Source organism: Molossus molossus, unplaced genomic scaffold, assembly GCF_014108415.1.
Source record: "Molossus molossus isolate mMolMol1 unplaced genomic scaffold, mMolMol1.p scaffold_m16_p_3, whole genome shotgun sequence".
NCBI classification, from domain to species: Eukaryota; Metazoa; Chordata; class Mammalia; order Chiroptera; family Molossidae; genus Molossus; species Molossus molossus.
This window is the reverse complement of record NW_023425366.1, coordinates 96,308,807-96,326,045: the sequence shown is the minus strand read 5'-3', so window position 1 is coordinate 96,326,045 and position 17,239 is coordinate 96,308,807. Positions and strand designations below refer to the sequence as shown.

Sequence of the window (17,239 nt, the reverse complement as noted above, 5' to 3'; positions counted from 1 at the left end):
TTAGCTATTATAAGTAACGCTGCTATGAACACAAGGATGCACATATTCTTTCTGTTTGATGTTTTGGGATTCTTAGGATATATTCGTAAAAATGGGATCACTACTTTCGTTATTTTTGATGACTGACAGTTTTGAGGAGTATTGGTTAATTATATTGTAGTATTCCTCTCTATTGAAATTTGTCTGGTGTCTTTCTTATAATTAGAGATGGGTTATGGATTTGGGGAAGAAGGTCACAGAGATCAGGTAACATTTTCATCACATCATATCAAGGGTACATAGTATCAATGTGATTCATGAGTGTTGATTTTAACCTGATCATCTGGCTGGAGCAGTGTTTGGCAGGTTTATTTACTGCACCCTCTCCTTTCACACTGTACCCTTTGGGCATCTTCATGTACAGCCCACACTTAAGGAGTGGGGGATTATAATCCCCACTGTCTGAGGTTTTTGTAACAAAAATTATTCTGATCCATGTTCCTTCCAGAATTTAGTGATAGGGAGAAAGAGTTTGTCTCTCCTGGCATGCTTGTGCTTGTGTACCCCTATTTATCAGAGAAGGAGAACTACATGATCCAGCTTGGTTTTTCTTTTATTGCCTGAACTGTTAGTAAACTCAGAACTAATTGGTAGGTTGACTGCAGAAGGTCCAGTTTCACGATAAGATTTTCTTTGCCTTCCATCATTTGTTTTATTCTTTATTGTAATTGCCTCATTATAAATATGCTAATTGTATTGTAACTATCTCAAATTCTTTTGGATTTAGGCAAGATGGAAATTACAAGTCAACATCATATCCCCATTCTGGATTCCAGTTTTCACGTGGTCACGCCTCTCAATGCTCACTCTTGGTGTTTCTCTAGGAAAGTGACAGACAAGATGCTCCCTCAGGGCATTTCTCCAATTCAGATCAGAATGCCAGCCCCAGGAAACAGCAGCCTGGGTAAGTGGGGCTGACTTTTGCTGGGAAAGGGGCAGGGGATGGGGTGGGGAATAGATTTAGGGGGGTTTTATTCCTTGACTGGGAGTTTAGCCCCAGTCTTCCTGCCAGGGCAGTATTGCATAATGATTAGTAACATGTGCTATAGAGTCAGACTTCTTGGGTTAAAATGCTATCTCTAAAGTCACTATTCTTTTTTTTTTTTTTTTTTGGTATGTGACCCTAGCGGGAACCGAACCTGGGACTCTCTAATCCACAGGCCGATGCTCCAACTGCTGAGCCAAACCGGCCAGGACCCAGTCACTATTCTTAATTTTGTTTGTTTTTTATCCTCACCCGAGGACATTTTTCCATTTTTTGTTCAGATAGAGTGGGAGGGAGAGAGAGGAACAGAGAGAGAGAGAGAAACATCGACGTGAAAGGAACACATCGAGTGGCTGCCACCTGCACGACCGACCAGGGCCGGGGACAAACTGCAACCGAGGTACGTGCCCTTAGCGGGAACCGAACCCGGGTCTCTCTGGACCGCAGGCCTACGCTCTAACCGCTGAGCCAAACCGGCCAGGGCCCAGTCACTATTCTTGATCATGGGTAAATGTTTTAACAGTTCAGGGCCTCAGTGTCCCCACTTATAAATGGAGATAAGAATAGGGACCTGTTTGGCTCAGCAGTTAGAACCTCGGCCCGAGGACCAAAGAGTCATGGGTTCAGTTCCAGTCAAGGGCATGTATCTCTGTTGCAGTTCAGTCCCTTGCCCTGGTCAGGGTCATGCTGAAGGCAGCCAATTAATGTGTTTCTCTGGCATCTCTCTCTCTCTCTCTCTCTCTCTCTCTCTCCCCCCTTCCCTCCCTCCCTCCCTCCCTCTCCTACTCTATCTGAAGATAAATGAAAAAATATGCTCGGATGAGATTTTAAAAAAAGAATAGTAGTTAATGGAACTTTGCAAAAGAGTAAATGAAATAATATACATGTAAAGCACATAGAGCACATGGCATTTTGTGATTTATAAATGTTAGTTCTGTTCTGTTTTTTCCTTTTCTGTAGCCCTATCTCCATGGCCCCCATGCTGTCCTGGGCTCCCTGACACAAAGCCCTCTGGCTTCTCCCACAGAGATGTACAGCACTTTCTGTCTTGCTCCAGCTGCTCCTTCTCCACTGTTGACAGCATCCTGTGTTGCCTGGCTGGTCACGTCATACACATGATGGGGGACTCCATGCTTTGGCAGTGGCAGGAGTATCTGCGTGACACCATACTCTATGAGTGGCCCTGTGGGAAGAGGGTAGAACTTCTAAGAGAAAAAGAGGAGAGCCAGGACTTTGAGAGACAAGACTCCTATGTTTGCAGTAAAGAGGTTGGGGTAGGACACTGGGAATTTTTCGAGAACAAGTGAGCAAAGGAATCAGAGCTGGGAGGGTGTAATTATTACCACCAAACTGCCTTTCCACTGTAGTTTACTAAAAGTTATGTAATGAGTTCAAATGACATCATAAACAAATCACATAACTTTCAAATAATTCAATTTCTGATAATATAAGTAAGTCTCCATTTAGTTTCTAAATAAAAGTCCTCTTTTAATCTCTTAAGTAAAATTAACTTGTAAAAGACATAAAGTTCAAACTTTTGTCCCCCACTCACCTCAATTTCTTTCTCCCTCTCCCCTCTCTCCCTCCCCCTCCTCCCTCTTCTCTTTTCCCTTCTTCTCCTCTCTCTCTCTCTCTCTCTCTCATACTCTCTCCCTCACTGCTGTGTCCTCACCATTAGCTGGTACAGCTGTGGTTCTTTCAGTACCTAAAGCCCTAGTGACTTCTGCTGAGTGTGTCATTTCCTCAGCCCTTCCAAAGTTAAATTAATCCAATCCCAAATCTCCCCTATGCACCATTTTCCTAAATAGTCAAGATGAGTGGAAAACAGAAAATTATCGCAAGAACTGTGAATAACCTTTTATTTAGAAAATAAAAACAAATTTTTAGCAACTATAGCAATTATTTTAAATGAAATTATGTCCAAGCAGCCAGTACCTAATACAAAGTTATTACAAGTCTGGAAGCTACCTGAGGAGTAGGAAGGTAGAACAGAAGAGCTAGCCTGAATGCCTATTGGACTGGGCCCCCTAATCAGTAGTCATAATCTCTGTGAACTCAATTGTAAAGTCAACAACAGGCTAGTTGTGGCTCTTGCTTAACAGGTTTTTGAGGAAAGTCCACCCAAGCATATTATTTCCAATCTCAGAGAGGTAGTGCAGATGCATTCCTGTCTTCCTAGAAGTTTAGAAATTTTTTACAAGTTTAGAAATTCTCCATATTGTCACCCTCAGTCACAAGATCTAATTTGAGGTTCTCCTTTATTTTAAACAGTTTGAGGTGTAATTGATAAACCATAAACAAAATATATTTGAAGTGTACAGTTTAGTAAGTTATAATATATATGTACACCTGGTAAACAATCTGCACAAAAAAGGTGGTTGACATATCCACTACCGAGAAAACTTTTCTGGTAGCCCTTGCTAATCCCTCGCTTTTACCCTTCCTCCTCTCCAGGCAACCACACATCTGCTTTCTGTCTTTTTAATATTTTAAACTTAGTTTGCATTTGCTATAACTTTATATAAATAGAGCCATATAATGTGTACCCTTTTTGTGTGTGTGGCTCCTTTCACTTGACATAATTAATTTGAGATTCATCCATATTTCTGAGTGTGGCAATAGTTTGATCCTTATTTATTGCTGTGTAGTATTCCGTTATATGGATATACCATTTTTTGTTTATCCATTCATCTGTTGATGAACATTTGGGTTGTTTCCAACTTTTAGTTATTACAAATAAAATCTGCGATGAGTATTTGTACACAAGTCTTTGTATGGGGGTATGCTTTCATTTCTCTTTAGTAAATGATTACTTAAAGTAGAATGGCTGGATCCTATGGTGGGTGTATACATATGATAAACTTTTTTTTTAATCCTCACCTGAGGATAATTTTCTGTTTATCTTCAGACAGAGTGGGAGGGAGAGAGAGGGAGAGAAAGAGAGCGAGCGAGAAACAATGTGAGAGGGACACATCGGCTGGTTGCCTCCCACACGACCCTGACCAAGGCCAGGGACGAACCACAACTGAGGTATGTGCCTGTGGCCAGAATCAAACCCATGACTCATTGGTCTGCGGGCTGACGCTCTACCATTGAGCCAAACCGGCCAGAGCTACCTTTGTTCTTTTTAGCAAGCATTTAACATTGTTTAGGTATAACATGCAGGTCCAGGTGGGGTGTATGCTCAGCTTTCTTTTGAGTTCTGTTGACACCACCCCAGTGAAAATGGTGTACAAACTCCATGTCCTTGTTGCCACTGGGAAAAGGTAATTTCAGCTCCACACCAGGGGCGGGCAAGCACAGTGCCAACTAGCATTTCTTCACTTCACCTCTGCCATGTTGCCACAGGGTGAGAGTGAAAACTCAGATCCATCTTGGAGTCAATTTTATTTTAATCAATGTATATGTTACTTTGAATTCTTTATATGTTATAAAGAACCAATTAGATAACTTATAAATGGAAATATTCTTTAAAAACACTCGGTAGATGGAATAAACAGCAGAATGGATACCACTTTAGAGGAAATTAGTAAGCTAAAAAATTATTCCAGAATTCAAATCCTTTCCCTCACCACTGTAGTATTCTTTAGAATTCTTTCATCTGTTTTTGTTAATTATTTACATTAATTTTTCCTGTTCAAACTAATGTGTGATTTTTTTCTCTTGGTTGGACCCTGACTGATGTACCAGTAATTCCTAATGAATCCATTTTGACATTCCTCTTTTTTTGCCATAATAAAAAAGCCCTAGAATTTCAGTGGCTTGACACAATAAAAGTTCATTTTGAACTCACCCAAAGTCTAGTTTTGCAAGCAGGCTTCCACATTGCTGTCCTCAAAGTTGTGACTCTGGAACCCAGGTTCCTTTCATCGTATGTCTCCACTGTCCCCTAGGGCCTCCCAGAATTCACTATTAGATCCTCTGCACCCAACCCAGTTGTGAGGAGAGAGGAAGAGGGAGAGGGGAGGGGGAGGGGGAGGGAGAGCGAGAATGGAGAATTGTATAGGGTGTTTTATGTTCAGGTATGGAAGTGGTGTACATGTTTACTGTTCTAGCTAGCCTCTCCTTCCCATCTTTCCAGTGTATTTATTTTATTATATACATATCAGTGAACTGTTTATGTTTTTATAATTATGTAAATATTTTTCTTATCATAGTCAAAACTAATATTATGATTTAGTTTCTTGTCTGGTTATATGTTTTTCCTCCCTCCCTTCCTCCCTTCCTCCCTCCCTCCCTCCCTCTCTCCCTACCTGCCTTGTTTTTCATCAACAAATATTTATTGGGCTATTTACCTATTTACCTATGCTATTCAGGCACTGTTCTAGGTTCTAGGAACATAGCAGTGAACAACAACAAAAATATCAAGATTCCTGTTTTGTTGTGTATAAACTCTAGTGGAAAGACTCAGACACGAGTAACACAATAAATATACATACATTTCCAGATAGTGAAAGGTTCTGTGAGAAAAAGGAATGTGAAAATGAAAGATGGTGAAGAGGAAGAAGAGAGATTATATGGTCAAGAGAGGTGCTTTTGAGGCAGTTTCATTTGAACTGAGTCCAGAATAATAAGGAGTCAGGTATGTGATGATCTTGATGATAATCTCTGGCTCATTCAACCATCTGCCTCTTTTGCAACTATACCTGTGCCCCTGAACACAGCTGGAGGAAAAAAGGCTTCATCATGCTGTTCTCACTTGAAATGCATGACTACAAACATCTGGGAGACATTAATGCTGCACAATAATCACAGTAGTTCTCAAAATGTGGTCCCCAGACCGGCTGCATTAACATCATCTGGGAGCTTGTAAGAAATGCAGAGTCTCAGGCCCCATCCCAGACCTACTGAATCAGAAATTCTGGGGAGGAATTTAGTCTGTTTCAATAGGACTTTAGGTGATTCTGATGTACTCTGGCATTTGAGAGCCACTGCCCTATGACCACTGACCACTCTCCTTATTGACGATTTCAGTTTCTCCTTTCCTGAAACCTTCTTCATCCTCACACTCAGCTGCCGACCTGAGATATTTTATTGAACAAAACAAAGCAATCAGAAGTGAAATTCCAGAATTCCAACTACCACATTTCCTCTCCTACCAGCAATGTACTAATATTCTGTTTTCCTACCTGTTTTTGAAAATGAATTCTCCGTGCTCCTATCTATGACTGGTCCTCCCACTTCAGCTCTAGATCTCATCCCCTCTTGCCTATTGAAGGTCAGCTCTCTACCAAGTTCCTCCCTCCCTCCTAAATCATCTTCCCCAATAGCATCATTTCCATCACATTGCCATCAGCATATACATGTTATTTTTTATTTTCATATTCTTTTTAAAAAAAACAAACAAATATGTTTTTATTGATTTTTTAGAGAGAAAGGAATAAAGAGATAGATAGAAACATCGATGTGGAAAAAGAAACATTGATCAGCTGCCTGCTGCACGCCCTCTACTGGGGATTGAGCCTAAAACCCAGGCATGTGCCCTGGAAGGGAATTGAATCGGGACCTCAGTCCATGGGATGATTCTCAATCCACTGAACCACAACGGCTGGGCTATTGTCATATTTTTAAGTATTTGAGTCAATTACAGACATTGTAACATTCTACTGACAAATATTTCTATATAAATTTTTTTAAAACAAAATTTATTTATTTATTTTTTTAAAAAACACCACTCAAAGAAGACGATCATAACTAAAAACATGAATAATAACTTCTTAAATCTAATATCCAGTTCATAATCATATTTCCTCAATTGTCCTTCAAAAGTCTATACAATTATTTTTTTCAAAGCCAAGATCCATTCCAGAACCTGGTTTTTTTTTCCCTTAATTTCTTTAAATCTAGGCTAGTCCTTTATGGAAAAATCAGGGCCATTGTCCTACCAAATGTTCCACTTTCTGGATATTTCTGATTGCTTCATTGTGGTGACATATAGTTTGTCCTCTGTTTCTTGCATTTCCTCTAAACAAGAATTGAGAATTCAAGCCTGGATCGATTGAATTTAATCACTTGCATAAATGATGTTGTAAATTCTGTTTGCAGCATATCAGGGATGCATTATATCTGATTGTTTATCACCAGTGATGATAAGAATGACCACTGGATAAGGGATTTAAGGCTGATCCCTCCACAGTGGTTATATTTTCCCCTTGGGACCAGAAACAAATCTAGTGGTATTATTTTGGCATTTTATGAACTCCAGAAATCCCCATTAATCATTCTTGTTATGATTTTAACACAACTAATAATTATTGCCTTTCTTAATAATTTTATAAGTGTTACAAAATGGTGGTTTTCTAACTCTATTGTTCTTTCTACATGTATTGGCTGGACTTCCTTTATTTAAAAAAAAATGCTTTCGCCCTGGCCAGTTTGGCTCAGCGGTTAGAGCGTTGGCCTGTGGTCCGGAGAGACCCAGGTTCGGTTCCCGCTAAGGGCATGTACCTCGGTTGCAGTTTGTCTCTGGCCCTGGTTGGGTCGTGTGGGTGGCAACCACTTGATGTGTCCCTTTCACATCAATGTTTCTCTCTCTCTCCCTCCCTCCCACTCTATCTGAACAGAATATCAAAAAATGCTTTCTCTCATTAACTGGAGCTAATAGGTTAGTTTGAAATCCAGTTTCTCTCTTCTTCCAGTCAAGATGGCGGGGTAGGTAAATGCAGTACTCGCTTCCTCCCATACCACATCAAAATTACAACTAAACTACAGAACAACCATCATTCAGAACCATCCAAAATCGAGCTGAATGGAAGTCCTACAACAACGAAATTAAAGAAGTCACATCGAGACTGGTAGAAGAGACAGAGGCACAAATACCTAGGATGTGAAGGTCCTTCCTGAAGAGGGAGTGGTCCCTGCCCCACACCAGGTCCCTCACCTTAGGATTCCAGTGCCAAGAAGAGAAGTCCGCATAAACTTCTCGCTGTAAAAACCAGCAGGAGCCCAGATAGCGTGGCTCAGTGGATGAACATCGACCCATGCACCAAAGACATACAAGAAAGAACTGAGTTGTTTGGCATCGGGGCAAGAGCTGGAGAGGCAGCTTTCTCCTAGACAGACATGCTGTTGGAGGCAGAGGCTGAGGCTGTTGTTCCTTTGGTAAGCCCTTCCCCCACAGGGCAGGCAGAGGGCTGCCATATCTGGGACTCCAGCAATCTGGATCACACTGTTTGCCCCACCTTGGTGATTCCCTGGGGCCCTGCCCCAACCAACTTTTGGTCCCACCCAAGCTGTTTCTTGGAGCTTTACCATAAGATTGGCCTGTCTTTGCTCCTGCTTCAGATTTTCTTATTTTATTTTATTTTTTAATCCTCACCTGAGGATATTTTTCCATTCATCTTCAGATAGAGTGAGGGGGGGGGCGCGAGGAGAGAGAGAGAGAGAGCGATCGATGTGAGAGAAACACATCAACTGGCTGCCTCCCTCATGACCCCAACCATGGGGACTGAACCACAACTAAGGTACATGCCCTAGACCGGAATCGAACCTGCAACTGAGGGTCAATGCTCTAAATTGCTGAGCCAAAGTGGCCAGGGCCTGCTTCAGATTTTTCTAAATTCTCTCAAACAAGCATCATCTGGCCTCAGCAAGCCCCATACCTCTCACTAAGTGGCCCAGGTCTGAAACTAGAAGCAGCCAGCCTTGATTCACAGCTTGGCTTTGCCAGGGCACTCCAAGCCCAGCAAAAGAAGCAGCTATCTACAGATCGCTTTGTAGCTTATGCCTGGTGGCCCCATGTAGAACATAGGCAGTGGCTGACCTTGCTCCAGAGCCAGTTCACCCAGTGGACAACCTCAGACCATGTTGAAGCACCACCACCCAATTACCTCCACAAATGACACACTCAAGGAGTAGACTCAGTGGGTACCAGAGCTCTGCTGAAGTAAGTCTTGCTCTGGGTGGTGGGCCCCTGCACAGCTGATCCTCCAAGGTAATCTGAGGTCAGTGGTCAGTGGGCACAGCCAATCCCTGATCAGCCTGAGTAAATTCCTCCCACTGATGTGCCAACAGCAATCAATACTCAATTACAACAGAAGGATGTACAGTCCTCATGAGGGGTGCACCTTGAAGGGCCAGCTGGGGTGATCTGGGAGGCCATGCCGCTGGACCCTATAGGACACTTACATACAAAAGGCCACCCTACAAAGCCTAGGAGACATAGCAACTCTACCTAATACATAGAAACAAACACGGGGAGGTAGCCAAAATGAGGAGACAAAAAACCATGTTCCAAACGAAAGAGCAGAACAAAACTCCAGGGAAAGAACTAAATGAAATGGAGATAAACAATCTAACAGATGCAGAATTCAAAACACTTGTTATGGGGATGCTTAAGGAACTTAGTAAAAACCTCAAGAGCATAAAAAAGGATCAGTTAGAAATGAAGGATGCACTAAGTGAAATAAAGAACAATTTACAGCCCTGGCTGGTTTGGCTCAGCCGTTAGAGCATCAGCCTGTGGTCCAGAGAGACTCGGGTTTGGTTCCTACTGGGGGCACGTACCTCGGTTAGCAGTTTGTCCCCGGCCCTGGTTGGTCGTGCAGGTAGCAACCACTCGATGTGTCCCTTTCATGTTGATGTTTCTCTCTCTCTCTCTTCCTCTCTCTCCCTCCTACTCTACCTGAACAAAAAATGGGAAAATGTCCTCGGGTAAGGATTAAAAAAAAAAAAAGAACAATTTACAGGGAATCAATAGGAAAATAGGAAAAGCCAAGAAGCAAACCATTGATTTGGAATATAAGGAAGCAAAAAACACCCATTCAGAACAGCACAAAGAAAACAGAATCCAAAAAAATGAGGGTAGCCCTGGGCAGTTTGGTTCAGGGGTTGGAACATCAGCCTGCAAACCAAAGGGTTGTGGGTTTGAGCATGTACCTCAGTTGCATGTTTGATCCCTAGCCCCGGCTGGGGTAGTGCAGGAGGCAACCAATCTATGTGCCTGTATTATATCGATGTTTTTCTCTCTCCCTCCCTCCCTTGTTTCCACTCTGTCTAGAAGATCAATGAAAAAATATTCTCAGGTGAGAATTAGCAACAACAACGAAAAATGAGGATAGTGTAAGGAGCCTCTGGGACAACTTCAACTATGCCAACATTCACATCATAGGGGTGCCAGAAAGAGAAGAGAGAGAGCAAGAAATTGAAAACCTATTTGAAACAATAATAACAGAAAACTTACCTAACTTGGTGAAGGAAACAGACATACAAGGCCAGGAAGCACAGAGAGTCCCAACCCTAAGAGGCCCACACCAAGACACATCATAATCAAAATGCGAAAGGTTAAAGGCAAAGAGAGAATCTTAAAAGCAGCAAGAGAAAAGCAGTTAGTTACCTACAAGGGAGCTCCTGTAAGACTGTCAGATGATTTCTCAAAAAAAAAACAACAACTGCAGGCCAGAAGGGAATGGCAAAAAATATTCAAAGTAATGAAAAGTAAGGACCTACAATCAAGATTACTCTATCCTGCAAGGCTATCATTTAGAAGCAATGGACATGTAAAGAATTTCCCAGACAAGAAAAAGCTAAAGGAGTTCATCACCACCAAACCAGTATTATGTGAAATGTTGAAAGATCTTGAAGAAGAAGATCAAAAACATGAACAATAGCCTGGCAGGTGTGGCTCAGTGGTTGAGTGTTGACCCATGCACCAAGAGGTTGCTGGTGCAGTTCTCAGTCACGGCACATGCCCAGCTTGTAGTCCCGATCCCCAGTGGGGGGAGGCAGCCAATCGATGTTCTCTCTTGGATGTTTTTGTTTTTTTCATCCTCACCCGAGGACATTTTTTCGATATTTTGTTCAAATAGAGTGGGAGGGAGAGAGAGAGAGAAAGAGAGAGAGAGAAACATCGACGTGAAAGGGACACATCGAGTGGTTGCCACAACCCAACCAGGGCCAGGGACAAACTGCAACCAAGGTACGTGTCCTTAGCAGGAACTGAACCTGGGTCTCTCCAGACCGCAGGCTGACGCTCTAACTACTGAGAACACCGGCCAGGGATCTTTGATGTTTTTGTCTCTTTCTCCCTTCTCTCTCTCTAAAAATCAATAAAGAGCAGAAAGTTTTTTTTAAAAAAAGAACACTAAAATGGCAATAAATATATTTCTATCGACAATTGAATCTACAAACAAAATGAACAAGCAGAATAGAAACAGACTTATAGATACAGAGAACTTTTTGTTATTTGCCAGACAGGAGAGGGTTATAGGGATGGGTGAAAAAGGTGAAGAGATTAAGAAGTACAAATTGTTAGACTGACTAACCTCAAAGGGAAGGGGGGAGGAGGGCGGGAAGAGATAAACCAAAGAACTTATATGCATATATGCAAAACTAATGGACACCGACAACAATGTGGGGAAGGCAGAAGGGTGTGGAAATGGGGAGAAGATGGGCAGTGGGGGAGAAAGGGAGAGACATCTGTAATACATTCAATAATAAACATAAGTTTTTAAAAAATAAGAAAGAGCTTCTCCTGAAAAGGCAAGAAAACATTAAAATATACTTAATTAGGACTTCCGGTCAAGATGGTGGCGTAGGTAAACGCGGTATCGCGTCCTCCCACAACCACATCAAAGGTACAACTAAACTACAGAACAACCATCATTCAAAACCGCCTGAAATCAAGCTGAATGGAAGTCCTACAACTAAGGAATTAAAGCAGCAGCCACATCCAGACTGGTAGGAGAGGCAGAGGCACTAGGGGCAGCGGCAGCGGCAGCACGACGGGCTGGTCCCACACCCAAGTGTGGCAGATAAAAATCAGGAGGATACCTCTGCTGGGAAGGTCCTTCCTGAGGACTGAGGGGTCCCAGTCCCACACCAGGTGCCCTGCTCAGGGTTCCAGTGCCAGGAAGAGAAGTCCCCATAACTTCTGGCTGGAAAAACCAGCGGGAACTGAAACTCAGAGAGGCTGAGGCGGCTGGAGCCCCAGGCAGCTCCTCTTAAAGGGCCCGCGCATGGACTTATCGGCCTTACTCCCTCTAAGCTTAGAGGGGAGGCAGCTCGAGGGGCACCAGAGAGACATACAGGGAAAAACTGAGCTGTTTGGCACTGGAGCGAGGGCTGGAGAGGGGGCTTCCTCGGGGACAAACGTGCTGTCAGAGGCCTTTGTTCCTTTGGTGAGCCCTTCCCTGGGGTGTCAGACAGTCGCCATATCTGGGACTCCAGCAACCTGGCTCACACTGGTAGCCCCGCCCTGGTGACTCCCTGAGGCCCCGCCCCACCCCACCCAACTTTCAAGCCCACCCAAGCTGTTTCCACTTGCTTAACCATAGGATTGGCCTGTCTTGGATCCTGCTTCAGGTTTTTCCTAAATTCTTTCAAACGAGCAGCATCTGGTCTCAGCGAGCCCCATACCTCTCATTGAGTAATACACTGAAACAAACACAGGGAGGCAGCCAAAATGAGGAGACAAAGAAACAGGTCCCAAATGAAAGAACAGAACAAAACCCCAATAAAAGAACTAAGTGAAATGGAGATAAGCAACCTAACAGATGCTGAGTTCAAAATACTGCTTATAAGGATGCTCAATGAACTTAGTGAGAACCTCAGTGAACTTAGGGAGGGCCTCAAGAGCATAAAAAAGGACCAGTCGGAAATGATGGATGCACAGTCAGAATTGAAGGAGGCATTAACTGAAATAAAGAATAATTTACACAGCTTCAATAATAGAGTATGTAAATCCAAGGAGCAAACCATTGATTTGGAATATAAGGAAGCAAAAAATGCCCAATCAGAACAGCAAAAAGAAAAAAGAATCCAAAAAAATGAGGATAGTGTATGGAGCCTCTGGGACAACGTAAAGCGTGCCAACATTCGCATCTTGGGGGTGCCAGAAGGAGAAGAGAGACAACAAGAAATTGAAAACCTGTTTGAAACAATAATGGCAGAAAACTTTCCTAACTTGGTGAAGGAAACAGACATTCAAGTTCAGGAAGCACAGAGAGTCCTAAACAAGATGAACCCCAAGAGGCCCACACCAAGACACATCATCATCAAAATGCAAAAGGTTCAAGACAAAGAGAGAATCTTAAAAGCAGCAAGAGAAAGGCAGCTAGTTACCTACAAGGAAGTTCCCATTAGGCTGTCAGCTGATTTCTCAAAAGAAAATTTGTGGGCCAGAGGGGAGTGGCAAGAAATATTCAGAGTGATGAAAAGCAAGAACCTACAACCAAGATTACTCTATCCTGCAAAGATGTCCTTTAGAATCAATGGCTATATAAAAACTTTCCCAGACAAGAAAAAGTTAAAGGAGTTCATCACCACCAAACCGATATTATATAAAATGATGAAGGGTCTTTTTGAAGAAAAAGATAAAATACATGAGCAAACAAAATGGCAATGAATACATATCTATCAACAATGGAATCTACAAACAAAATGAACAGGTAGAACAGAAACATTCTCATAGATACAGAGAACATTTTGTTGGTTGCCAGTTGGGAGGGGGGTTGGGGGAATGGGTGAAAAAGGTGAAGAGATTAAGAAGCACAAATTCATTGCTAGACTGACAAACCTCAAAGGGAAAGGGGTTGGGGGGTGGGAAGAAATAAACCAAAGAACTTATATGCATAACCAATGGACACAGACAATAGTGTGGGAAAAGGTGGAAGGGGGGTGGGAGTGGGGAGGAGGGGGTCAATGGGGGAAAAATGTGGAACATCTGTAATACATTTTACATCCAATAATAAAGATTTAAATATATATATATATATATATATATATACTTAATTATCAATTTACAAAAAAAGCTGGTTTAAAATGGTGACAAATAACTATTTTTTTTAGTATCATTATAGATACATGGATTTTTATAGATTTGGTGTGATTGACCAATAGTTTACTATAATAATCATTTTTTTCTCCAATTACTTTCTTTCATGATTTTCTCTAATATTCAAATTTTCACAATCTCTGCCAAGGTGGCTCCTGTGTCCTTTCTGATATGCCTCTAACATTAGAAAGCTTCCTTGATTTCTGGCATAAGGTATTCCAAGTTCACTATGTACTATTCTGTCCAGACCTGGAATTTGTTGATTCCTTAATAATTCATGGTAAGTTAGAAATGAATATCTAGGCACTGTGAGTGCTCATTATTATTGGGGTAACATTGTTTCTAAGCCATTTAATAGACATAAGAAAATGTAGATATATGATTGATAGATGAGATAGCTAGACTAAAAATCATTAATTCATATTGACAATTCAATTAGTATTTTCTTTTCTTTTCTTTTTTTTTTTTTAATCCTCACCCGAGGACATTTTTCCATTTTTTGTTCAGCTAGAGCGGGAGGGAGAGAGAGGAAGAGAGAGAGAGAGAAACATCGATGTGAAGAGACACATCGAGTGGCTGCCACCCGCAAGACCAACCGGGGCCGGGGACAAACTGCAACCGAGGTACGTGCCCTTAGCGGGAACTGAACCCGGGTCTCTCTGTACCGCAGGCCGATGCTCCAACCCCTGAGCCAAACCGGCCAGGACGTATTTTATTTTCTTAATTGAATTTATATTTGTATTTCATTTCTCTTACACTGAAAATCTAACAATACAAGCACAATTACTTGCTGTATCCTATCATATTAAAAGAGTAATTTCAAAGTAATAAAACAACTATTACAATAAAACCACTGAATAAAGTTAAAGATCTATTTATAGTTGACCAGAGTTATGTCAAAAGGACTCAGAATCCAACTTAAAGAGACTGGCTTCTGGACACACAAAATAAGATATTTGATCATCAACAGAGATAAAAATGGATTGAAACACGACAAACTTTTTAAAATCCACAAATATATAATGACAATATTTTGGAGTATTTTAGGCAACCAAATCTTATTTTAAAAACTGGTAAGTAAAGGGAAAGAATCAAGTTTTTATCCTGTCCTTCCTATATAATCAAATGTTTGGAGAGGAAAAATTTCTCTCTATGAAAATATTCCACCTCTTTCTTAGGCGGCAGCCACAGTGGGACAAGAGGATCCCGTGCAGCAGGAAATTCACTAGGACTGGGCAAGCGGGAGTACATTGAGGTCATCACCAACAGCAAGAAAATCGCAGACTTTCTCAACTCATTCGATATGTCCTGTTCTTCAAGACGCACAACACTAAATGAGAAATTGACAGCCCTTGAATGGAGAATAGAGTACATTGAAGCACGGGTGACAAAAGGTGAGACCCTCACCGAGAATTGTGCCAGGCTGCTGCTGGGAAGTTGCTTTACAGAACATAAGCCTAGGTGGGAAAGGTCCCAGCAGCCTTCAACTCCTTCCTCTCTCCTTAAAGAGCAACAGGGCTTATTCTTGTTTTTCTTTCTTCAAAAATGTGGCCTTTGGGCGCTGCCACGTTGATCTGGCAGTGTGATATGGCATGTGGGGAGAAGTCCAGGAGTGCTCTTGAAAACATTAGACATTTTACCTTTTCAGAAACATTTTGTAGAATTACTTGTTAATGTATCTGAGGCTCTCAGAGCCAAAAGCCTGGGATTCGTTGTTAAGGTCCTCTCCACCTCTCTCTTTTTCTCTCAGACTTTCCCTATAGCTCTCATTGCCTCTGCATTGATTCCATCAAGTCTTTGTCTCCTCCCTACCTTTGTTGGCGGGGGTGGCAGACAGTCCTGGCTGAGATACTCATGCCATGGCAAGGTGGCTGCCAGAGAACATTGTTGCTAACTCATGAGTTGTTTTTTCTTTGTTTTTGTTTTTTTGTGTCCTTCTGGAGAGGTCAAGGCCAGGCCCCTACTTGGCTTGAAGGGACATTTTCAGATTTTCCTTTCTATCACTTGGGGTGTGTGCCTCTGATATTTCCCTAATAAACTCAACTTTATCTGACTGCTGTGATTGTGGTGGGAGAGGAGCTAGAGATGGGACTCCTCTATGCCATAGAAATCTGATGTGTGGAATTATTATTCCAACATGAAACTTTCAGGCGTAGCTCTTGATCAAAACCCAGGTGGCTTTCCAGCCCGAGCCCCCATATTTGGACTTTGAACTGACTAATTCATCCTGGGAATCATTTGGTTATTCAGCAGACATTTGCCAAGTGCTTACTTTGTAGGTATGTTATGCTCCAATAAAAGATATGGTGTTAAAAAAATATTCCAGCTAATAAATAAAGAAGGAATAATAATACAAGAATATTATCATTATGTGTTTCTTTTTTAATTAAAAAATTTTTTTTCCTTAATGATTTTATTATTTTTTATTTTTTATTTTTTATCCTCACCCAAGGACATTTTTTTTTTTTTGTTCAGATAGAGTAGGAGGGAGAGAGAGGAAGAGAGAGAAACATCGATGTGAAAGGAACACATCGAGTGGCAGGTACGTGCCCTTAGCGGGAACCAAACCGGGGTCTCTCGGGACCACAGGCTGATGCTCTAACCGCTGAGCCAAACCGGCCAGGGCTCCTTAATGATTTTAGAGAGAGAGAAAGGGAGAGGGAGAGAGAGATAGAAACATCAATGAGAGAGAACATCGATTGGCCACCTCCTGCATGCCCCCCACTGGAGATTTGGCCCACAGCCTTTCTCCCAGGCCTTTCAGTGTATACCCTGGGATAAGGTAGATGCCTGAAATTACCTGGATATGGTTTTAGGTGAGTACTTTTTTGTATTCAGCACCCAGCCTTGCCAGAACACTCAGGAAACAGCTGAAAGTGACCGTAATCAATCATGAAGCCTGCTGACCTGGACAGAAACCAGCATGCAGACACTCACCTTGCTGTCCCTTGAGCCCAACTCCTTCCCTTAGCCCTTGCAACTATGACCCTACTCAGCCAAACTCCCATTCTCCTCAGGAACCTTGTCATCTCAAGTTCTCCAAAAACAACTGGACTCCCTTCCCTGTGTCTTCTACAGTTAACAGGAAGTTCTTCTCCAAAGTTGTGTATTACTTTACTGGGAAAGAAAACATTTTATGTCCTTTAGCATTGACCTTGCTACTAGAAAACTTAAGGCTAAATTTACTGCTCACATGAAGCAATTTCTAAGCAATGAGTTTAATTACTGGTTTATCTATATTTGCCAGTAACTAAGCTATTGTCTCTCAGCTCCAAACATATCCTTCTATGCTCTACTTTGTGAGTCTGGGGCTGGGACTCTACAAACATTTCTGCTCTATCTGCCGCTTCCCTATTAGGATCTTCCAATAGAGGATTCTAGAGGGGACGCTGCAAGGCTGGAGGAAACAGAAGGGACATGCTCTTCCTTGCTATTGCTGTTTG

The 17,239-nt window shown here is 42.0% G+C and overlaps 1 pseudogene; it reads left to right on the top strand.

The window, feature by feature from the left end:
- The first annotated feature begins 207 nt into the window (after nt 1-207).
- LOC118642096 lies at nt 208-15,400 on the top strand (annotated as a pseudogene).
- The last annotated feature ends 1,839 nt before the right edge of the window (nt 15,401-17,239 follow it).